This window comes from Tupaia chinensis, unplaced genomic scaffold, assembly GCF_000334495.1.
Source record: "Tupaia chinensis unplaced genomic scaffold, TupChi_1.0 Scaffold000132_1, whole genome shotgun sequence".
Classification (NCBI taxonomy): domain Eukaryota; kingdom Metazoa; phylum Chordata; class Mammalia; order Scandentia; family Tupaiidae; genus Tupaia; species Tupaia belangeri.
The window spans coordinates 3,574,936-3,599,022 of NW_006159601.1; the positions used below are offsets into that span (position 1 = coordinate 3,574,936).

The window sequence follows — 24,087 nt, forward strand, 5'->3', positions numbered from 1 at the left end:
CCAGTCCTCCCTGAGCACCTCCCATGGGAGCCCACGCAGTTCAAGCCAGCACAAAGCCAGGGCTGTTCAGTTACTGCTGTTGTCAACTCTCAGCATACCATGTGCCACCCCTTTCCTGTCCTTTTCCCCTATCATCAAAACAAAGTCCTACCCATTCAGGAGCCCTGTGTGTCCCCTCTCCCTGGCCCAGACCATCTGTTCTGTGTTGGGAGTCACTGGCCGGTCAAGTGTCTGTGCAATGCAGCTGGATTGCTGATGCAAACAAAATGGCTTGCATGTGAGTGTTCTGACCCTGAAAAGGCCTCACAGAACTATCCCCTCAGGCCTCAATTGGGACTTTATCCTCAGTCCAAGGGGACAAGGAAAATGAACTTGAGGTTAGTTAATAAGTTACAGCCAAGAGGGAACTAAAGCACCTGGTTCTTCTGTTTGCTTCCCTGTCTCCATGTAACCCTTTCTGTACCAGGCCGCTCCTTGTCCTGAAGGAAGGTGATGTCTTTGCCAAGTGCATCCCTTCGGTGACCCAGGAAGCCAAGGGTAGCTGGCTTCTCTGATAGCAGTGATGCTCCAACCTGCCCATCCTAAACACCGGGTCTGCTTTACTCTGGCTTTTTTTGCTTTATTTTTTTCCTGCTTTATTAATGTCCTTTTTACGTATGAAAGTAAACAGTTAACCAATACATGTGCCTAGTGCAAAAGTTAATAATTCCCAGTGTCACCTCTGTTCTACTTTTTAGCTCCATGAAATTCATGTGATTCTTCTTATAAACAAATAATAGTTCAGATGTGTAAAATACTTCCTGACCCTGGGCGTTACTTAATTTCTCAAGATCTATTTTCTCTTCTAGAAAAATGGGAATAGAACAATTTCTGCTGTGGTACTGCTATTGGGTTGTTGTAAAACTCATAAAACATTTTTGCACAGAAAAAAATACATCATGACTTTTCCAACAACCTAATACGCTAAATCATGATATAATATATACAGAGTACATAATAATATAGTACAAATAAATTAGACTCATATGTTTTATTTTAAAATCATTTTGATCTTTACAATGATCTGTGACAAGTACCCTGGTCTTACGTCTTCAGTAGTGGTACCAAGTTTTCACGTAAAATAAACTTCATTTTTTTTTTTGAGAGATTTTCACTGTAGGGCGTGTGCGCTCGCCAGACAGACAGAGAGAGACATAGAGACAGAAAGCGAGAAATCACCCCCCAGGGGGGATGGTCACGCCGCAATCCCTTCTCCTCCATTCTCCTCTCGGGATCTTGGGCACGCACGCACGCACACGCGCCCGGCGTGAGTTTTAAGCCACCGGGTCCAGGACACGAACCGCGGTCGACTACGTGGGAGTCCAGCAACATAGCCATTACGCTAACTGCTGGCTCCAAAATAAACTTCATTTTGAAGATTGATTCAACTTCAAAATACTAATTAAATAACAACAAAAATACATTCTAGTTGTATCTATGTAGATTATTTAAGACAAAATATTCTGTATGTGTAAAAATAAGCCTCCTCAAATATTATGTGAAATGAAATAAACCAGATATAGAAAGACCAATACTGCATGTTCTCACTCATATGTGGAAGGTAAACATAGTTGATCATATAGAAACAGAGTAGAATAGTGGTTACTACAGGCTTGGAAGGGGGAAGGAGGAAGGAGGATGGGGGAGTTAATTAATGATAGAGGGCTGGCAGGTGGCATGGTGGTTAGGATGATAGAGTCCCACATGGCTGACCACAGTTTGAGACCCAGACCTGGAAGCTTGCTTTCTCATTTCCTCTCTATCTCTGGTCAAATTAAAGAATAATAATAATAATAATAATAAATCAAATTTTTAAAAAATTATTGCTAGATAGGAGAATTAAGTGCTAGTGTCCTATAGCACAGTAGGGTGACGATAGTAAGTTAACAATAATTTATTGTCTGTTTCAAAATAGCTAGAAAAGATTGCTTCTAATGTTCCCATCATAAGGAAATAATAGATGTTTGCAGTGATAAACTAATTACCATGACTTGATCATTACCCATTACATACATGTATCAAAATATCATGCTGTGACCCATAAATATGTACAAATATGCATCAATTAAAATTCAAAAAAATAAAATAAATCCCCTCAAAAATATAACAATGCAAACACAAGAAACCCAACCAAATCCCAAATCAACCAACTAAACTCACTCCACAGCAGAAATCTCAGAGCAAACATGGACATTGGTGGCACAGAGTCGGAGGGAACATGCAAGATAATTTTCAATGCCTTTTCACCACCACCCAATGCAAAATCGCAAAGAAGGCAGTTAGTCCTCATTGCCCTTTCCCCTACAATTTCCATTCTCTCATCTTGGCCGACCCACGCTGGAAAGTCTCAAAGCTTTCAACAGTCTTCATTTCAAGAACCACCTCAGTGTAGAGTCTCTGTGCTCTAAAATTATCCTTCCTTTCCTTCATACCAAAAAAAAAAGGGTTTTTTTGAGAGGTTTTTCCTATAGGGCACGTGTGCTCACCAGAAAGAGAGAGACGGAGAGACAGAAAGTGAGAAATCACCCCCCAGGGGAGATGGCCACGCCACAATCCCTTCTCCTCCATTTTCCTCTCAGGATCTTGGGCACGCACGCACACGCACCTGGCGTGAGTTTAAGCCACTGGGTCCGGGACACGAACCACGGTCAGCCACATGGGAGTTCAGCAACATAGCCATTATGCTAACTGCTGGTCCCCATACCAAAATTTCTCTCTCTCTCTTTTTCTCTTCAAAAATAGGCATGTCTCCAAAGTTTTTGCCAAATACCTTAGTTATGCAACCTAGTAAACATTAACAGTCTCTGAGCATCAACTAAGCATATGGCAAGAGGAAAGGAATGCACGAGACCCAATCTCTGCCTTGAGGCGTGGAAGACTTACTAGAGAGGACAACAGAGGATGCAAATAACTATAATTGCGGGCTAGAATGGTATAACTGCCACAAATAGCTACAGCCAACACGCACAGGATGCCATAGGAGGAAGCAATGCATTATGACTTGGTAGGGATCAGGACAAGTTCAGGACAGAGAAGCCGTGGCCCCGTGAGAAATGTTTGCCTTTCAAAAAGGTTAGATTAACTCCTGTACCCCTCACCCCACTGATGGATTATTTTGAGTTCTTTGCCCATTCAGTTATTTTGAGTCCCTTCCAGAATGGGTAAGGGACTCAAAATAACAGCTGGAAAAATGTTTGGCATCCTGTTGTTTCATCTCTGAAGCACACCAGGTCTTCTCTCAGGAGGCTCGTGTTCGGTTGGAAAGACAGACTTAGGTGTTGTGGCTCTGTCCACATCCTCGACCCCACCTGGCAAATTCCTGCTCATCCTCAAAGATCCCAGCTCAAATGTCACTTCCTCTGAGAGAACCCCGTGGCCACTCTCCGTCCACTGAACGTTCTCCTCTTCCAGTCACCCACTGTCTCATTCCAACAGGGACCAAGAAGGATGAGCACCATTTCAGGTTTTCTTATTCAACTGTTCACTTTTAAAATGGTTAATATCACCCCCACAGGAATAAAACTGGCAATGAAAGCATAGACTTTGTTTTTTGTTTGTTTGTTTATTTGCCCCTCTGTTCCCAGTACCCGATAAATCATAGTACTTAATCATTATTTGTTGAATGAATGAATGAATAATAATAGTCCACCTCAATCTTATCTCTTCCCTCGTTTATTTCTCCACTTTGTTTGTGTGGAAGAGTTGCCAGTTTTAGAAAATAGATAGGACTGGGGCCAGCAGCCAGCATAGTGGTTACATTGCTGGACTCCCACATGGCCCACCGTGGTTCGAGTTCCAGACCTGGTGGCTTGAAACTCATGCCAGGCACGTGTGTGTGCGTGCCCAAGATCTCAGGAGGGGAATGGAGAAGGGACTGTAGTGTGGCCATCCCCCTGGGGGAGGGGTGGTGATTTCTCACTTTCCCTCTCACTGTCTATGTCTCCCCCCGCCCCACAAGTGCACATCCAAAGGCAAAAACCTCTAAAACGATTAGTAAAATAAAATTTAAAAAGAAAATATGTAGGATTAATTTCAAATTGATTTAATTAATCAAAACCACTCATAGTTAGATTCAGTAGGCAACTGCGGATTAGTACTTACCAGGTTTTCGTTCATGAGGAGACCTGAGACAGTAGACGTCCTCTTAGCAAAGCTGACAGCTACCCAGGATGGGGCCGGTTACCATTCCCCTCTCCTAGCCAAGTACAGATTGGACACACTTACGGCGTACAATGCGACATTTGTTTTGATATATGCGTACGTTGTGAAATGATTACCATGATTGAGCTAATTAACCTATCCATCACCTACAGAGTTATTTTATTTGTGTGGGTTGAAAACACTTAAGAACTACTCTTTTGGGACCAATAGATGGCATAATGATTACGTTACTGGACTCCCACATAGTCGAATCATGGTTCGAGTCCCGGACTCAGAAGCTTAAAACACATGCTGGGTGGTGTGCATACATGCCTAAATTCCCAAAAGGAGAATAGAAGAGGAAGGATTGTGCATGGCCATGCCCCCAAGGGGGTGATTTCTCGCTTTCTGTCTCTCTGTCTCTGTCTGTCTCTCCGGCAAGCGCATGCACCCTATAGCAAAAATCTCTCTCTTAAAAATATAAAAATAAAGATCTACTCTCTTAAATATCACAGTCTTCCTCATATGTGGAAATTAAAAAATAAAAACAAAAACAAAAAACAATGGCCTCCTAGATGTAGAGGTATAGATAAAGATTGCTAGAGGCTGGGAGAGATGGAGACTAAATATAGAAGGATGTTTATTGACAGAAATGAAATTACAGGTAGCTAGGAGGAAGAATGTCTAGTGTTGTGAGAGACAGTGGAAAGATGATCGATAGGAACAATAGTAACACCTTGCTATGTATCTCAAAGTAACTAATAGGAGAGATTCTTAATGTTCCCAACACAAGTAAAGACAAATGATTGAGGTGATAGGTATGCTAACCCTCCCAAATGAATCATTGAACATTGTATGCTTGCACTGTAAAGCTATATTATATCCCCACAATTATGTACAATTATATGTTCATAAAATATTTTTTAAAAAGGTCTATTCTTCTGGCAATTATCAATTCTGCAATACATCTTTTTTTTTTTTTCTGAGAGGTTTTTGCTATAGGGTGTGTGTGCTCACCAGAAAGACAGAGAGAGATAGAGAGACAGAAAGCGAGAAATCTGGGGGGGATGGCCATGCCACAATCTTTTCTCCATTCTCCTCTCGGGATCTTGGGCATATACACACATGCACCCGGCGTGAGTTTAAACCACCAGGTCTGGGACTCAAACCGCGGTCGACTACATGAGAGTCCAGTGACATAGCCATTATGCCAACAGCTGGTCCCAAATACATAATTTTTTAAAGAATTATTTATTTATTTAATTTTATTTCTTCTTATTATATTTTAATTTGAGAGAGAGAGAGAGAAAGAGAGAGAGAGAAAGGAAAAATGAGAAAGCAAGCCACCAGGTCTGGGACTCAACAGTGTTCCTCCTATCTACCTGCAATTTTATTTCTGTTAATAAATATGGTGCAGTCTGCCATGTGCAAGTCCAGTGCCTTAACCACCATGCCACCAGCCAGCCCCTATAACACATCGCGATTAACAGCCATCTTCACACTGTACAAAGAGCTCTGGAACTTCTTTATCCCCTCTAACAGAAACTGTATCCTTTGTACCATTTCCACTCCTCCCTTCTCGGCCCACAGCAACCATCATTCTACGCTCTCATTCTATGAATTCAATTTTTATACATTCCACTCATAAGTGAGATCATGCAGTATTTGTCTTTCTGTGCCTGGCTTGTTTCACTGAGCAGGACGTCTTCCAGGTTCATTTGTGTTGTCAAAAATAACTTTTTTTTTCTTTTTAAAGACCAAATAATATGCCATTGTGTGTATATGCCACATTTTCTTTATCTGTTCATTTGATGATGACCATTTAGGTTGGTTCCATATCTTGGCTATTGGGAATAATGTTGTGATAAACAGGGGAGAAACTGATTTATCTGAGAAACTGATGATGCTAAGATACTGAGCTAACTGATTTTCGTTCCTTTGTATATCCAGTCGTGGATTTCTGGACCATATGAAATTCTATTTTTAGTTTTTTTTTTTTTCAAGAACCTCCATACTGTTCTCCAAAATGATTGTACTAATTTACATTCCCACCAACAATATACAAGAGTTCCCTTTTTCCACATTCTCACCAACACTTGTTATCTTTTGTCTTTTCGATAATAGCAGTTCTAACAGGTGCGGCATGATAACTAACTGTTTAATTTGTATGTTCCCTAATGGTGGGTGACGTTGAGTATTTTTCCATATACCTGGTGGCTATGTTTACACCTTCTTTTGAAAAGAAGATATTGTTCGAGCAGGTCACTTACTCATTTTTAACTGGGTTATTATGATTTTTTATAATAAAAGAGCATTTCTTTTATATTTTGAATGTTAATCCTTTATTGAACGTATGGTTTACAAATATCTTCTCTTATTCTATAGGTAGTCTCTTCGGTTTGTTTGTTTGTTTGTTTATTTATGTGGCTCAAAAGACATTGAGTTTGATGCTATCTCATTTGTTTATTTTTGCTTTCTTTCCTATATTTTGGGGACCATCTCCCAAAGAAAAAAATTGCCCATAACAATGTTAAGAAATATTTTTCCTGTGTTTTCTTCTAATGTTTTATAGTTTCGGTATTATATGTAAGATTGTAATCTATTTGGGACTGATATTTGTATATGATGCGAGCCAACACGTATTTATTAAGCACATATTGTAGGCCAGGCCCACGTTAGACACTAGGGATAAAAAGCTGAGCAAGGCAGATAGGGGCTCTGCCCTAGCTGAGCAAAGGCAAGAGGGAAACCAGTCGAGTAAATAACATGAGGACTGCTCTGAGAGGACGTCCGAGGAAGAAGCAGGAATAGACTGGGGGCTGGAGAAGGTGGTAGCCACTGCGCTGGAAGGCCAGCCCAAGCCTTCTGTCTTTACGCAACCCAAAGACCAGGAGAGCTTGGAGGTGAAGTGAGCCCTCAGTTACATCCTCGGGAAATGACTAGGATGTACACTCTGCCATGACGTGCTGAGCATCTGAGAACAGGGCCAGAATGTAGTAGACCTGTGATGACCCACGTGCTGAGTGAAAGAATGAGGCCCCAGCAGATCTCAGCCACCTCCCCCAGCATCACCAAGCTCCATAGACTCAACGCCAAGAAACATCTTCAGAGTCGGACAGTTCGCTCCCTCCGCTCCAGGCAGCCTGTCCTGCCCTTAAACCTCCCAGAAGTGACACCATCTTGTAGGTCTTGTAAATTTTAGTAGCATGACTCGGACAATTGGTTTTTGAGGTAGTACTCATGCTGCTTAGGGGGAGACAATCTGTCTAGTCATCTGGTGAGTCAAGTGCAGGATGGAGAAAAGTGGGGACGAGAACATGAATACCCCACCCACCAGGCAGGGAAAGCAGCAAGGGACCTCTACTCTCCAGCAGCATTTATCACCCGTAAGACACCATGGTGCCTCATTTCCAAACCTGCTGCTGAAGATCAGTGAGTCCTCATTTCCAAAGTAGTAGCAACTCATGTGAAAATTATATTCCCTGAGATATCTGATCTAAAGGGTTTTTGATTGTTTGTTTCATTAGAAGTCATATGCACTCGCCAGAGAGGGACAGAGAGAAAGAAAGTAAGAGATCACCCCAGGAGGATGGCCATACTGCAGTCCCTTCTCCTCCATCCTCTTCTTGGGACCCTGGGCACACACGTACATGTGCCAGCATTATTTTCAAGCTGCCAGATCTGGGACTTGAACTTCATAGTTGGCCACATGGGATTCAGTGCCTTAACCTCCATACCACCTGCTGGCCCAGGTGGCAGGATTTTTAAGTCCAAGTTTAGCCCATCTCCCAGGACCATGTGCTGCCTAAGGTCTGTCTCTCTCTAAGAAGGCTACTGGACTAACATATTCATGATATCCTCGCCTGGGGGAAACTGTGAAGAGTGGGTATCAGATTTGGCCTCTACCCACACATCGCTCTGTATCTGAGGCCCCACTTCCGCTTACTTGGGCTATTGCATCTAGTTTCCCTGCTCCGGCAATCCTCCAATACTTTCCACTCAACAGTCAGACTGGCATTTTTAAAATGCAAATCTGGTGATGTCACACCCCAGCCTGCATTGTTCTGTGGTTTTCCACAGCCCTTCAGATAAATGCCTGCAGGGCTCTGGGTGATTCAGCCCTGCCACCACCTCCAGCCACAGTCCTTTTCTCTCATCCATACGCACTATTTTTAGCTGGCTACGTGAAATGTGCTCTTTCTAGACTCAGGACCTTTGCACACATTTTTACCTGTTACCATCCTCTCCCTATTCACTAGCAATATAAATGTCCCTTCCTCCTGGAAGTCCTCCTATCTCCCAGGCCCTATAGGTCTCTTATTATCTGGTTCTGATGGTGCCCTGGACTTTGTAGCTATAGTACTCAGTTCATTTTGAATCCCTCATACGGGGTTGTGGGGTGGGGTGTCTTCCTTACTAGAATTCAAGAGGGCCTCACTGTGTCTGCCATACTCCTCAAGTCTCGCACAAAGTAGGTGCTCATTAAATATGTGCTAAGTGAATGAATGAGTACTCAAATGGTTGAACAGTCGGGAATAGCTTCACCAAGAAACTATAACAGGACCTCATTGTGATTCTAAGCCACCTGACCTTCCTTATCCTGGAGGCCTGATTTCATCTTATTATGGCCTTCTGGGTTGTGATTAGGCTCCTTGTTGTTTCTGGCTCTGTTCAGAGAAATCTGGGTCTTTCTATCAGGCACACTATGATGGACAAAGCAGAGCCTTGGAGCAAGCCAAAGTTGAAATGCTTGGGTGTGTCTGCTGGTGGTCTGTGCCTCTTGCTGCAAACCTCAGCCTGGTAGAGCAAAGCAGGGAGAGAAGGTCTAGGAGCCTTCACTCATTTTGCCTCACCCTCTGTTTTACTTTCTTCCTCTCAGCAGCAACAAACAATAATTCAGTAAAGGAAATGTGAGTAATGGAAAGAAAGAAAAAATAAACAGATCAAAATGGGCAGTCTCCCTTGGGCCACTGCTTTTAAAGCAAACAAGGAGAGTAGATTTGGAGATATTTCAGTGACTGCGAAAAGGAGGAAAATAATCAAGCTTCCTCCTCCCTTCTGGGATGAATTGCTTTTTTCTATCTTGATGTTGAAAAAAGTTTACCCAGGACCAAGGGTTCCCAGGCTCTGGTTTGCATCAGAACCCCCCGCCAGGAAGGCTTGTTGAACATGCAGGTATCAGCTTCAGCTCGGGCCCAGTGACTCAGAGCCCCTGGAGGAGGGACCCCCAGATGAGTCCCTTTCATGTGGGCCTCCCTGGTGGGAAGAAAGCTCAGAATGCAGGTGCCATATTACGTCCTGTGCCTAGTAATGCAAGATGAGGCTCAGGTAAGAAGCTCAGGTCTGCTCCTGGGAACTGGAGTCAGGTGCCAAAAACATCATTCAAAGTAACACGCCACAGACTAGATTGGGGACGTACAGAAAGATAAGACTGCTAATTTTATCTTCTGGCAGAAGAACGTATTCATTTTATTCAGTGAGGTTGACACTGACTGAGCTGACCCCATGTGCCAAGACCTGTGCTGGTTACAGTAGCAAGGGGGGGATGATGCAATGGAACTCAGCAGGATGACCTCCCATCTGGAGACCTCATCATGTGCCGGGTGTGTTCCATGCATTCTCTCATTCTGTCCTCCCAACCACCCCATGAGGTATTATCACCGGATGAGAAAGCCACTGTTTGGATGAAAAAGCCAAGGCACAAAGAAGTGGAGTGACTTGCCCAAAATCACACACCAAGTTACTGCAGAGCAAGATGGAAGCCAGTCTCCCTGACCCTGAATCCTCTGGTCCAAACCTTCATGGTATAAGCCTCCTTAAAGCTTCCCAGCCCTCACCTTTCTAATGCTCACAATGAAATGGAAACAATATAAGAAAGCATTTCATGTAAAGAGTAAGCACAAATTATATAGCTTTATGCAACAATGAGAAATGGATCTAGATACTCCAGTGAGACTTACCCCGTTCTGATTAATTACTTGGCATACGCCTTGTTCCCTGGGTCTTGGAATTTACGAAGGGCATGGTCATAACCAAAGGGACTATTTTCCCTCCTCCACGGAAGGGTGGAGTCAGCACCACTGTAGAGAAAGCCAGGGAGTCCCATTCCTCAGTGTCACAGAGGAGCACAGAGGGTAATCTGGGTGGGAGGTTCAATTATGTTGTGAACTCCCAAAGTACAGAAGCCTTTCACAATACCATTTGTGGTGAGCTTGCCCCTTAGGAGGTATTGCATTTTACATGCTATTATCACACTTCATCTTTACAATGACTCCATGAGAAGGCACTATTCAGATGAGGAAACAGAACCAGAGAGGCTAAGCAACTTGCCTATAGTCACACACCTATGCATTGGCGACGATCTGAATCCCAGGCAGATATACCCAGCAACAAGGCTGTTTCTGTTTTAAATGCAAGGGCAGACACTATTTGGAATGCTACGTGAGCACAAATTCTCAACTGTCTGTCATTTTTCACTTGGCTGTGCTAAGCCTCACTTGAATCTGGGAGACTAACGAGGTTTTTTATTTCAGCAAGTATTTGTTGATTGCCTTCAACACATTATGCTTCACACCAGGCACAGGAGTCCCACATTTAAGAAGTGGAGATAGGACTAGCAGATGGCATAATAGTTACGTCACTGGACTCTTATGTAGTCAACCATGGTTCAAGTCCTGGACCTGGCAGCTTAAAACTCATGCCAGGCGCATGTGTGTGCGTGCCCAAAATCCTGAGAGGAGAAGGGATTGTGGTGTAGCCATCTCCGAGGAGGGTTTGTGATTTCCCACATTCTGTCTCTCTGTCTCTCTCTGGCAAGCACACACACACTGTAGCAAAAATCTCTCTTAAAAAAAAAAAGTGGGAGATTGGGGCCCCTCTCCAGTTGCCAAATTTGCAGTGGATAAAAGGGACAAACATAAAACACTTTTTGCTCTTACGAGAGGTCTGATTTAAATAGAGTCAACAGTGCCTGGAGATTCAGGGAGGAGGTGAGTGTTGAACAGAGAATGGGGTGGAGAAGAAGTCAAAGTTCAGGAGATGCGCTTCGAACAGCGGTGGTGCAGCAAAGGAGTAAAGTGCGCCCGAAGAGTCAGCAGCAAAAGACAACTGTGAGACTGCTTTCCGCCATGCTGCCTCAGGGCATGCTGCTCCCCATTAGCTGGGGGCATGCTGGGCTCTGGTAAGGGTCCAGGTCCTCGCTGCAGGAAAGCACCCCTTCAGTTGGGGCATATGCAGCAAAATGGGTGCAGTAAACTTCCAGGCATGTTGTTGTGCACCCTAAGATCAAGTTTAGGCAACAGGCTTGGCCTCAGTGGTGCAGGGGGAAAGTACTACTGGGACATGCTGGAGCTACATGGAGCCCCAACTCACATAAACGCCCCGAGCGGCAGGTGTACTTGTAATCCTAGCTAACAGGGAGGCTGGGGTGGGAGGACCTTCGTATGGCAAGAACCTGTCAAAATCCCTCAGACGGCCTGCCTGTCTGTGTCTTCCTCTCCCTCTCTCTCATTAAAAATAAAATAATAATAATAATAATAATAAAAAGAGTGAAGGCGAAAAGAACAAGGCTCCCAGTTTATGAGGAGATTTTGAAATCAAAGTCAACCAATCTTAAACTCTCAAATTAATTTCTCCTCTACCTGGAAAGCAGATACATAACTCAGAGAGGTTAGGGAAGGAGTAAAAATGAAACTTAAAGCTCCTAACAGGTCCTAAGCTTCTGAAATTTTTGAGTAAAATCCTTAATAAAATACATGTCCTTTCCTATGTTTAGGAGTTATTCCTAAGGAGTAATGGAATAACGTGCAAAGATGACCACAGCAGTTCTGTTTGATGGTGACACACAGTACATAGCCTAAGTGTCAACAATAAAGGTGGAGTGAACAGGCTGGGAATCTGACACAGCTGTTACAAATGGAGAGGTAGATTTATATTTATCAAAGAAGAAAAATTCCTAATGTATTGAGTAAAGTCAGATTATATAAAAACAAATTATGAGGTCAGCAGGTGGCATGGTGATTAAAGTGCTGGACTCCCACATGGCTGACTGTGGTTCTAGTCCCAGACCTAGTGGCTTGAAACTCATACCAGGTGTGTGTGCAGTTGTGGCTAAAATCCCAGGAGTTGAACGGAGAAGAAGGGATTGTGGCATGGCCATTCTCCCTGGGGGGAAGAGGGAATTGATTTCTCACTTTCCTTCAGTGTCTCTGTCTCTTTCCAGTGAGTGCATGTGCACTATGGCAAAAACCTTAAAAAAAAAAAAAGCATATTATAAAACCACTGTATATATGAGAAAACCTCAAAAAACTCCATGGAAGATGAAATGAGTATATAGCTTTATTTCAGTACAAACAAAAAATATTGAAATCTATGCAGAGTTTTTTCATAATACACATTTCCAACAAACTTTTTTTCTTTTTTTGGAGAGGTTTTTGTTATAGGGTGTGTGTACTCACCAGAAAGACAGAGAGACAGAAAGTGAGAAATCACCCCCCGGGGGGATGGTCATGCCACACAATCCCTTCTCCTCCATTCTCCTCTTGGGATCTTGGGCATGCATGTACATGTACCCAGTGTGAGTTTAAGCCACTGGGTCCAGGACTCAAACCACAGTCAACTACATGGGAGTTCAGCAACATAGCCATTACACTAACTGCTGGTCCCCCAACAAACTTTTTTAAAGAATTATTTTTTATTTAATTTTATTCATTGTCATTATTTATTTATTTATTTTTGAAACTGACCAGAAAAAGACAGAGAAAGAGAAGGAAAGTGAGAAAGCAAGCTACCAGGTCTGGGACTCGAACCATGGTCAGCTATGTGGGAGTGCAGCCTCCTTCACCACCACGCCACCTGCCAGCTTCTCCAACAAACTTTTTTTTTTTTTGAGAGAGATTTTTCACTGTAGGGCGCGTGCGCTCACCAGACAGACAGAGAGAGACATAGAGACAGAAAGCGAGAAATCACCCCCCAGGGGGGATGGTCATGCTGCAATCCCTTCTCCTCCATGCTCCTCTCGGGATCTTGGGCACGCACGCACACGCGCCCGGCGTGAGTTTTAAGCCACCAGGTCCGGGACACGAACCGCGGTCGACTACGTGGGAGTCCAGCGACATAGCCATTACGCTAACTGCTGGTTCCTCCAACAAACTTTTTGAACACCTTCTCATATATATGATTTCACTTTGTAAAATGCTTATATCTTTATGAATAGAAAAGTTAGAAAAGTTATAACTGGTCAATTTGATTACATACCATCTTTAAAATTTTTTTTCTTGTTATCTTTATTTTCTAATTTTTCTATCATTTCCTTATTCTTAAGGAATTCTAAGTGGACTGACATCTCTGCTTTTTGTTAAATTGATGCAATAGACTTTAAATATTAACTCTGTTTCCCACAGTGTGGGGCATGCGCCCTGCTGATACAGAAGTTCTGAATGGTACTAAGATAATCTGTCAATAACACTGAGAGAAAGGGAGCCCCTTTTCAAGTCTCCTTAAATCATTTTGGTCTTTCAAGAAGAAGGCTTTGGTTTGGGACTATGGCACTGAACTCCGAGTCATCCTCTGAGCAGGGCTCACGGAGTTCAGACACCAAAGAGACACCATGAAGCTCTTTTGGTGGTTCAGACTGAAAGAACTCAGGGGCAGGAGGCCAGTATCTAAGCAGAAGTCAATGGCATTGTTCTCCTTTCATTCTTTTTGTCTTTATGATGTCTTCTATTTCTGGGAAGTTTCTGCAATTATATTAGAGAAAGAAAGCCTCATTCATTGATTTACTTATTTGCCAGTGAGTGTGTGCACTCACCAGAGAGAGAATCCCCAAGAGAGAATGGTCATGCACAATCTCTTCTCCATTGCTCCATCCTTCTGTGATTTGGGACATACACACATATGCACCGAGTGTGTTCTTTAAGTTGCCAAGGCTAAGATTTGAAGTACACCAGGTGGTATCCTGATCCCTTAACCACAAGACCACAGACTTGGCCCAGAGCTGCTGCTGCTTTTGTTCTTTTCTTTTCTTTCTTTTTTTTTTTGGTCATAGGGTACATGTGCTGACCAGAGGGGGAAGTGAGAAATCATCCCCCCCGGGGAGTGGGGTGGCAACGCTGCTATCTTTTGTCCTCCATTCTTCTGAGATTTGGGGTACGCATGCACCTTCTGGATCTGGGGCTTGAACTGTGGTAAGCCATGTGGGAGTCCAGAGCCTTAATCATTATGCCACCTGCTAGTCTCCTCAAAGCTTCTTTTAAATAAGGAAATGAAATCTGAGTAAAACTGCTTGTCAATAATTTAAATAAAATTTAAAGGTAAGGAATTTGGTAAGAGAATAATGATGAAAATAACAAAGACAGCACACCTGTATTGAAATCTAAGGGCAGTGGTGTTAACCTCTAGTGAGAATAAATCTACCCCTACTGAAATATCCATGTGCACTAGAAGATCCCAATAGCTCTCCTAGGCCTTGATTTCTGTCTATCCTTACATCTTAATATGAAAACAACAGCCTAGAAATAACAAATGAGCCATCTGCTCAAGTGATGATCAAGGCAGCCAGGACAATTTCAGAGCAGGGTTCTGAGTATGTCCAGATAAGTCCTGCTGTGAGAATGACTGAAGAGGGAGTCTCCTAAGAGCAGATAAAATTTCTTTGCAATGTTTGTCCTAAGGAGAGAGGCCCTTCCACAGGAAGAAAGTCAAGTCCGGTCTATTTTTACAGGAGTATTTCAAGTGGTTAGTGGACTTATTTCCTGTGGTTCCCAAGAATTCTGCAACAGGCTCTCAGGAGGATGTTGGTGATAGGGAACAGGGACTTGATGAGTGAAAATCAATAATTATCTCTATATTTGCTTCACTTTTTTCTATAAAAATAATCTAAGAGAAAAACACTTGCTTTTAGAAGAGCAAAGTTCATTTCAATAGAGAGCAGAATGGGAAATGAAAGCCCTTGGTGTGTGGTAGAATCCTTAGACTAAGATTTTGCACACTGAAAATTCATTTATCCATTCATTCTTTCTCACTTTCATCTATTCAACAAATATTTGAGCAATTTCTTTGTGCCAGCCATCATCTGAGGTCTAGGGAGAAGGTGGGGCAAAAACATGGCTTCTGTCCTCCACGAGCTTATAATCTACCAGGGAGAAAGATAGCAAACAAGGAAAACATGTGGATGGATATGTAATTCATTACAAATGATGGCAAGTCTTGAGAAAGAAAAGAACCGGTGGCTACAGAAGAGTAACATGGGGGTAGAGGAGAGACTGGACTTACATGGGGAGACAAGAGGAGGTGACCTTCAGCTGCCACTTGAAAGTTGAGAAGAAACCAACCGTAGAACTGTTGGGCAAGAGAATTGCTGAAAAGGGGACAATTTGCAGGGAGGCAGTAATATGGAGAAGACCACTGTAGGTTTGGGAGTCCATGAGAAGATGGAGTGGCTAGAAGATAGGGCCAAAGAGAGTGAGTGGCGGGAGGTAAGGCTGGCCCATACATGATCCTATAGGCCATGGTAAGGGTTCAGATTTCATTTTATGGAAATGAAAAGCCATAGAAGGATTTAAGCCAGGGAATGGCAGATGATACAGGTTTTAGAAGATCTTCATGGCTGGGTATAAAAATAATGGGAGAGGGCAAAGAACAAAAGGGGGGATATTTCAGAAGGTACAGCAGGAGCTGTGGTGGACTGGCCCAGGTGCTGAGAGTGCAGATGGTAATAAGTAACCTAATTTGATAATTATGTACTAGAGTCAAAGGACTTGATTAGTAGACCTCAGAGAAACTGTCTGCCTAATAGGGGTGGGACCAGGATGGGATGACAGAGACACTTACTTTGAATGAAAAATGTACTCAGCAACCTAAATAATACTTTAATACAATATTTTTCAAATATCCAATTTAATGCAAAAATATAAAATGATAATAAAAATTATGAGTAACAGTGCTGGCAACAGAATGTGATATGAGCCTTAATGAAGCTGAAGTGTGTGAGTACAACTGTGTAGCATGAGACAAGTAAATGAATAAGTAAACAAAGTCATAAATTATCATAAATCTTATTTTAAAAAACACATTTAGATCTGAGATAGAAGACAGAAAGTGAGGAGGCATTTCTTAGGTCGGGTGGACCCAACATACCTGGACTCAGGGATGCAGATGCCGTGTGAAAATGCTAGGGGTTGATAACCACTTTTCCAAGTCAAATCCATTAAACACCCTACATAGTGGGAAATTTTGCAACCTAATGACATACTCCTTTGGAAGATAGTTTTAAAAGGCAACATTCACTTATTTATTTATTTTCCACAAGAACTTATCTATAGAAAAGTTATTCATCCCACCAAGAGTTCAAGAATGCACTATCATAAAAGCGTTTGAAAATGTTCTGCCTTCTCTTTGCCCTACCACATGGGCCTATCTAAATGTCTACACAGAATTTATTGAATTCCAAAAGAGCCCCTTGAACCTGGCAAAGTCAAGGAGGAGCCAAAGAATGTAGGATCTTTGGATGTCAAGAAGAATTATATGCAAAAATATGGCAGCACAGAGAAGTAAGAACTCACTCAGACGTTCTCCTTACACCTTGTTGCCTAATTTGCTTTCAAAGGTCAATAACTTAGAAATCTCCATTTTTTAAACAACCCCACCCAGCATAATGGCTCTTTGATCTCTATAATGTGGGAGAGGAGCGGTGGATGCTGAAGGATATAAATGGCTTTGAAAGGTCAGTTAGAAAAAAAGAAACAACAAGGAGGGAAACTGTGAGGAGTGGAAGGGATGAAAACAAACCAGCCTTTGAGCTACCTGCCAATATGAAAGGAAATTCCTATGAGAGGCCATGTTTGACAGAGGAGGCACTGTCATGGCTTACAGCATCTACCCATCTTCATGACTGTTCTGATAAATGGTGTCTTCACTGCCATGTGCACCTTCCTGGGGATACTGAATACCAGGGACAGACTTATCTCTTGGGTTAGCTTCTTAGATACAAGATTTCAACTCATTACCAAGCTCTTTCATCTCCCATCAAACATCAGTCATTTCCCAGAGCCTTTAGTGATGTTCTTTTGCTTCATTTCCTTCCCACGAAACCCACCTGGGTTGTGTGTGGAATGACACGGTCAAAGGACCATGAAGGTCTCAGTGATGCTGAAGCAAGAAGAATGGTCCCTTTTGGACAATTCCTGGCATCAAAAGAGTTGGCAAGTATGAGAACCTCTAAATATAACCCAAGTCCTTAAAAAGAAATAATGCAAAAGGAAACAAGTGGTAGGCTGTCCTAATGCAGGCTCTGCAAAAACTGGGCCTTGGAAGGCTGGCACTGGGGCAAGTTATTATTTTCTTCTTCCCTTTGGCTGTGACACTGGGTCCCATTGCAAATCCTGGCCTTACTGTTCCTCCTGCTTCCTGCAAGTGCTGGATGTCTCTGTAGGAATGTAACTCTCAGAGCACAGCTGAGGCCTCCAGCCCCTTTTTTAAGATCCAGAATAGACTGCCCTATGAAACGAGTTCCAAGGGGTTTACATTCCTCCATCGTATCCAAGCACCTTAAAACACAAAACCACACACTGGACTGCTAACCATTCTTCCAGAGACGTCTGGATATCATCTGTCTGGCAGAAATGTGAGTTTTATCCTTCTTCTTTCTTAACGTGTTGTCCTTTTTCTTTTTTAATGTATTGAGTGAGCCTGGGCCCCGTGGAAATGAGGCCGCCCAACAGAGGGGCAACACAATAAACTGATGTCTCAGGACTGAGGGTTTCATTCTTGGCTAAGCCACAGATTTGCTTTAACAAGCTGCTCAGCCTCTGCGTCACTGTTCTCTTGGCCAGAGAAGAAGGGGAGAGGACTAGCAAATACGAAATGATTACAAAGTACCTAACATGGTTTCCCCACGACAGCCTTCCAGAGATGCTCATCTACTCACACAATGTTCTGTGGAATCCCACGTGCTGTAAAAATTCAAATAATCAATCCACTAAAACACAGGCTCTTACAAATGATAATTATACCTGGCACTTTGCCGCATTCGCTATACACAAGACCCTTCTCAAGCTTTGTCCATCCCTTCCCCATAAAAATGTCAGGATCATACTCTTAACAGCTTCATTTTAGCTGAGGCAACTGGGGATTAGAAAGGCTAAGTGACATACCCAGTATACAAGCAGTTATGGAAGCATCAGAAACCAAGATCCAGGTCTATAACTCTTGGGTTATGAGAACATCCCTTCTTGGCATTTCCAACCCAGTCTGAAGTAGGACCATTCACCACCCACTCTTCCATTCTTGCTAGTGGCCTCTGGTCTTGCCGAAGCCCTTTATCAGCAATGACAATTGACTGCTGTGACAAGAGCCAAAATGTTCTCACAAGAGGTTAGGTCACCTGAAGAGGTATCAGGAGTGACCATTGGGTAAGCGCTGACAGTGGACCACTATTGCACCATGGAAGAGGCTGGTCTTCCGGGGAGCAACTTGCAAATACTCCACTTCGTGAAAATGAGTTATCTCCTCTAGCATACTGTCATATGGGCTGCAGGTGTCCTAGAGGTTGGCATGAAAAGTGAGTAGAGAAGCTGAACGGCTACTCAGTCCAAAGAGCATTTTGTATCCTTACCTATATTTCTACAGTGATTAAAATGGTGGACTCTGGAGTCAGAAAACTCTACCTTTGGATCTCAGTTATAACATTTATTTAACTGTATGGCCTTGAACAATTCATTAAAATTTCTGTGCCACAGTGTCTTTAGCTGTAAAAATGGGGGATCAAAAAGCAATGCTTTGAGTTAAAGACAGCACCCCTTTTCTGTTAATTAAACTTTTGGACATTAAAACAGGCTAGGGCAGGTGGTCGCACAGAAAGCATTACTCTTTTGGATTAGCCACAGTAGCACAGTAGTGATGCAATGCTCCACGATGTTGAAGCCACGTGGAAAGGTCCCTGATTCGTGTTGTGAGTTCTCCCTGTACACACAAGACACTTGAGTGTGTGCCCATGATCCCAGATGGATGAGGCGTGGGGTGGATTCCACCATGAAGACCCTGTTAGAGGTGCCCCCTCTCTCTTTCTCTCATGGAAGACCTTAATTAACTTTTTAAAATAGAGAGAAAAAAGGAATGAATTACTTTATTAATTTATTTCCTAACCCCTCCTTCCCAATTTTCCTAACAGAATTTGCAGATTAATTAAAATAATGTGTGTAACATGCTTAAGACTGTACCTGGTACCTAGTAAATGTTCAACAAAGGATTGCTGGTTTATTATTTATGAACATATTTCATTATTTATGGGTAAATCCAGAGCAGGCCATTAGGTAACAAATGGTAGGTCAAGCCCTCAGCATTTCCAAAGAGATAACAAACATGTACTTCAAAAGATAGAGTTTGGAAAAGCTAAAGTTTCTAGGTCAAGAAGGAAGAAAAAAAAAAAAAAAGACCTAGCAAACAGACCATCATTCTAAGAGCTGGAAGGTCAGCTGACTTCGAGAAAGGAATGTCCTTGCTGAGCTGGTTCTGGAGATTGTAACTTGCACAAGAGATTCAAAAGATTTTTGGAAACACATAAGTAAGAGAAGGTTAAAGGAAGGGATGGGAGGGAGGCCAGAGTCCCTGCAGAATCACTTTGCACTTGGCTCCAAGCCCCAGAGCTTTAATGCGGTGGTCTGCAGGAAGGATATTTCCATTTAAGATGCATGCAGATCTTTAGGCTGGCCCTGAGCTTACAAAATACTCTGGACTGGGGTATACTATAGAACTTGGGCTGGTAGAGCATGCCACTGCACCAGGGAGCACTCCGTTTTTTTCTCTCTGAGTCGACACTATTTTCTCTAAACACTTAAAAGAACTCCTGACCTCCAACTGAATAATGCTCCATGGAAATGTTTAGGAGTGGATAAGTCAGGCTGCAGAAAATGAAAAGTCCAGACTCAAAGAGAAAAGTAAAGGATATTGGTAGAGATCCTAGAGATCCTTTGTGTGTGTGTGTGTGTGTGTCTGTGTGCACACATCTGCTTGTATTTCTCCACTCTTCCTTAAGGAGTGTAAGAAGCAAGGATGGGATTGAGCTATTCGGTGATCAAGCTGGATTAAATTAAAAGTCTCTATTTTTTGCCAGTCCAGTTGGTCCAAGTGTCTATGCCCCTCTTGTCTGAAGCATGGCTTGATGAGTCTAGTAAGCATAGATTGTAAACTCCTTAAAGGTAGAATCTGATTTCTACTACCAGTCCCTACCCCCTTGTCTGAAAAGCCTTGGGCTAGATATATTAGTGCATGTATATCAAGGAATAGCTCCACTAGGATCTGGGACAGTACCCCAGAATCAAAGACATAAGTAATTTTGCACCAGATTCTGTAATTTTTCTTTTCTTTTTTTGGAGAGGTTTTTGCTATAGGGCACATGCGCTCGCCAGAAAGACAGAGAGAGATGGAAAGTGAGAAATCACCCTCCAAGGGGGATAGCCACGCCGCAATCCCTTCTCCTCCATTCTCCTCTTGGGATCTTGGGCACCCACACACACGTGCCTGGTGTGAGTTCAAGCCACTGGGTCCAGGACATGAACCTCGGTTGACTACATGGGAGTCCAGAGGCTGGTCCCCAGATTCTATAAATATTAACATATAATGGGGATAAATGAAGACTAAATAATTTCTTGACAATTTGAGTCAGATTTTGCTACAATCCAAGTTATAAAAGAACTTCCAGTTCATAAAACTTTTTGGATTTCAAAATTGTGGATTAGGGTTTTCAGGCCTTTCATTTCCTTTTCCTTTTAAAAATTCCAAGGTATTTGTAGCATTCTGCCTATGGTGGGTGCTAGGTAGAGGTTGTTGACACCAGAGTGCCATGTCTTAATCTCCATTTGGTTAATCGAACATTTGATTCTGGAAGCCAAGGAACAATTTATTCTCAGTGACTTGAAGTTGTTTTTTTGTTTTTGTTCTTTTTATTTGTTTTAAGAATTATTTATTTATTATAATTATTTAATTTGCTACAGAGCACTAGAGAGAGTCAGAGAGAGAGAGGTAGAGAGAGAAAGTGAAAAAGTAAGCTGCCAGGTCCAGGACTTGAACCATGGTCAGCCATGTTGAAGTCCAGTGCCTCAACAACCATGCCATCTGCTTTTTTTTTTTTTTTTTTTGCCATAGGATGCATGCGCTTACCTAGTGACAGAGAAACAAAAGGAGTGAAAGGGAAAGTGAGAAATCACCCCTGAGGAGGAATGGCCACTCCACAATCCCTTCTCCTCCTAGGGTGCATGCACATAGACATAACCAGTGTGATTTTCAAGCCACCATGTCTGGGACTCCAATCATGGTCGGGCATGTGGGAGTCCAGCACCTTAACTGCCTGCTGGCCTCCAACTTGGAGATTCTTTAGGATTAAAAAGATACTAAACTGAAGGGCAGTACAGGAAGACTGTGCAGAAAGGTTCATCCTGGATAGTAAGGCAGGAAACCCATGAAATATACAGAGAATCATCATTAGTGTTTCATATTCAACACCTAAGCAAATAAAAACAGTGCATCATTTTATAGATGTGATGATAAATTCTGACCTATCACTTAGAAAGTGATATTTTTCAAATATTGTTAAAATAGTACTAAACGTTAAAGATCAAGTTTATTCAATCCGACAGCAATAGCACAAATGATTGGCAAAACCAACAGAGTACATGGGTGATGAAAATTAAGCTAACATCTTTTGAAGGCTTAGGAGTTTTCAAGTTCTCGGCTCAGCACTGGATATGCATTAGCATTTACTACTTACAACAACAGTGCAGTAGCTACTGTTAGGGATCTGTTTTGCAGATACGGAAACTGAAGCTCTGTGAGAATGAGTAATTTGCTAATGAGTGCCCCATTAGGACGCAAACTTAGATATGGTGTTATGCTGATAAACCAGCTAGCAGAGGGGAAAAGAAAAGGAATAATAAAAAAGAAAGAAAAAAAAAACCCTGATTTATAGCATTTGCCAACTTCAGTGGTACAAATACTCTTAACCAGGGTTGATTTCAAGCTACTAATGGTTTAACAACCAGCTAGCAACATTTCTGAAAATTTAAAACAATTGGCTTTCATGAACATGAATTTGTAGGAGCTGTCTCCTGCATTCCTTTGTAGTCCACAGTTCACCATCAACTTTGGAAGATGATGTTTCTGTTCAAGGAGCAGAAGTGGAGGGGTGAGGAACCATGCTGAAAGGCTGGCTAGGCCAGTCAGCCATAGCCTCACTCCTCCTCAGACCCATACAGATCATTGAGGGTGGAGTAGGAGAACTAGAGCAAAGAACACACTGTCTCCCTGCCGTCAGGCAAACTTTCCTTCACCAGGGGGTGTGAGGTGGGTCCCTGCCAGCCTAACCCATCCTGGCAGAAATAATCGAGCTTGGAATTCTTTCTCCAGGCCCTATAAATCTTTTCCTTGGTCAGACAAGGAAGTTTGACTTGAAACTAAAGGAGCTAACACCTTCCTCTGAAAGATCCTTCATTTTTTTTTTTGAAGAATAAAGTTTTGATTACAAGATGGGAACAAGGTTTGGGCTTGCTTTAACCAAGGGTAGGTATTCCAGTCTAATCTGAACCCAATTAAAATACACTTAGGCTCTTGGCTTACTTCCTTTGTCAATACCTGTAGGGTACTGCCTTATAATTAGGTTTCCTGATAAGATGTTTCCACTAGAGGCTCCTGAGAAGGATTGGCCCTCCAATCGACAAGAACACACGGGACGCTGATTATATGTAGGTACTTGCTAAGTGCTGGACACAGAAAGAAAAAGTGTGGTTTCTGCCTCGGGGCCTCAGAGATGATTAAAGGAAACAGTAGAGTAAACATAGTTAAATTACATTCATTCACTCATTCAACAAACATTTATCAGGTGCCCATCAGGTGCTAGGCATTTTGCCAGGCCCTGGAATACCATGGTGAACAACAGATTGGTTTGTACTCTCAGGGAGCTGACAGTACAGTGATGAAGAGAGACATTAATTAAATGTCTTTCAGTCACCAGAATGAATGTGTAATTAAAAACTGAAGCAAGAACTCTGAAGATATGTTCAATGGTCCTATGAGAACTGAATGACTCTGACCCAGTTAAGGAAAGTCAGGAAAGACTTCCTTGAGCAACTACGATTAAACTAAGATTTGAAGACAAACTGGGAGATAACCAGATGAGTAGGTTAGAGGAAGGAGAGAGGTGATGCTCCAGAATGAGGAAATGGCATGGGCAAAAGCACAAGGTGGGAGAGAGTATAGTGGTTTCAGGAACCAAAATCCAGTTTGGAGGGAAAGTATGGTGAGAGATGGTGCAGAGGAGGAAGCAAAAACTAGACCTGCCAGAGTCTTGCAGGCCATGTGAAGACTTTTTGGTCTTTATTCCAGAGCAGTGAGAAACCAATGATAGGTTTAAGCAGGGAATATAGACAGCCATTACGCTCAGTGCTGTGATGAAGTAAAGGAAATGTTGCTGTGGAACCACAAGAGAATGATCCAATCTAAACTGGTGTGTGTGGTGGGGAGGAACAGCAGGGAGGTCAGGGTTAGGGGGCATGTTCAAATAAGGGTTTCTAGGAGAAGAAATATCTGAGCTGAATTTTTGAAGGATGAGTATGACTTAGCTGGGTCATAGAGGAAGGGTAGAGAGAAAGAGTCAGAGAGGAAGACGACTGGCAGAGGAATGATGTTTTGGGTTAAAGCCTGAGTGAATATGGGGTTTTGGGCAGGGGGAGACTGGGAAAAGAGATCAATAAGAAAAAAGTGAACATAATTAGGCAGAGACTAGACGATAAGTACTTCATAGGTCATGTAGGAAATCTGGGTTTTATACTGAAAGGAGAAGGGAATCATTGACCCAAACAAAGATCTTCAGTAGGAGAATGATCATCAGAATCATGAGTTAGAATGATCTCAGCAGGCATG

General features: G+C 42.5%; 1 protein-coding gene, 1 long non-coding RNA gene and 1 other non-coding gene across 4 annotated transcripts in view; 2 read left to right on the forward strand and 1 right to left on the reverse strand.

Annotated features, from left to right (window-relative positions):
* Positions 1–24,087, reverse strand: part of LOC106734517 (uncharacterized) — a 390,280-nt gene that overhangs the window by 82,514 nt on the left and 283,679 nt on the right. The window lies entirely within an intron of this gene.
* Positions 1–24,087, forward strand: part of FGF1 (fibroblast growth factor 1) — a 122,597-nt gene that overhangs the window by 66,841 nt on the left and 31,669 nt on the right. The gene's annotated exons all lie outside the window — the stretch shown is intronic.
* Positions 18,940–19,069, forward strand: LOC114007156 (small nucleolar RNA SNORA36 family). The gene has a single exon (XR_003548792.1). It is a non-coding gene; the product is annotated as a small nucleolar RNA SNORA36 family (small nucleolar RNA).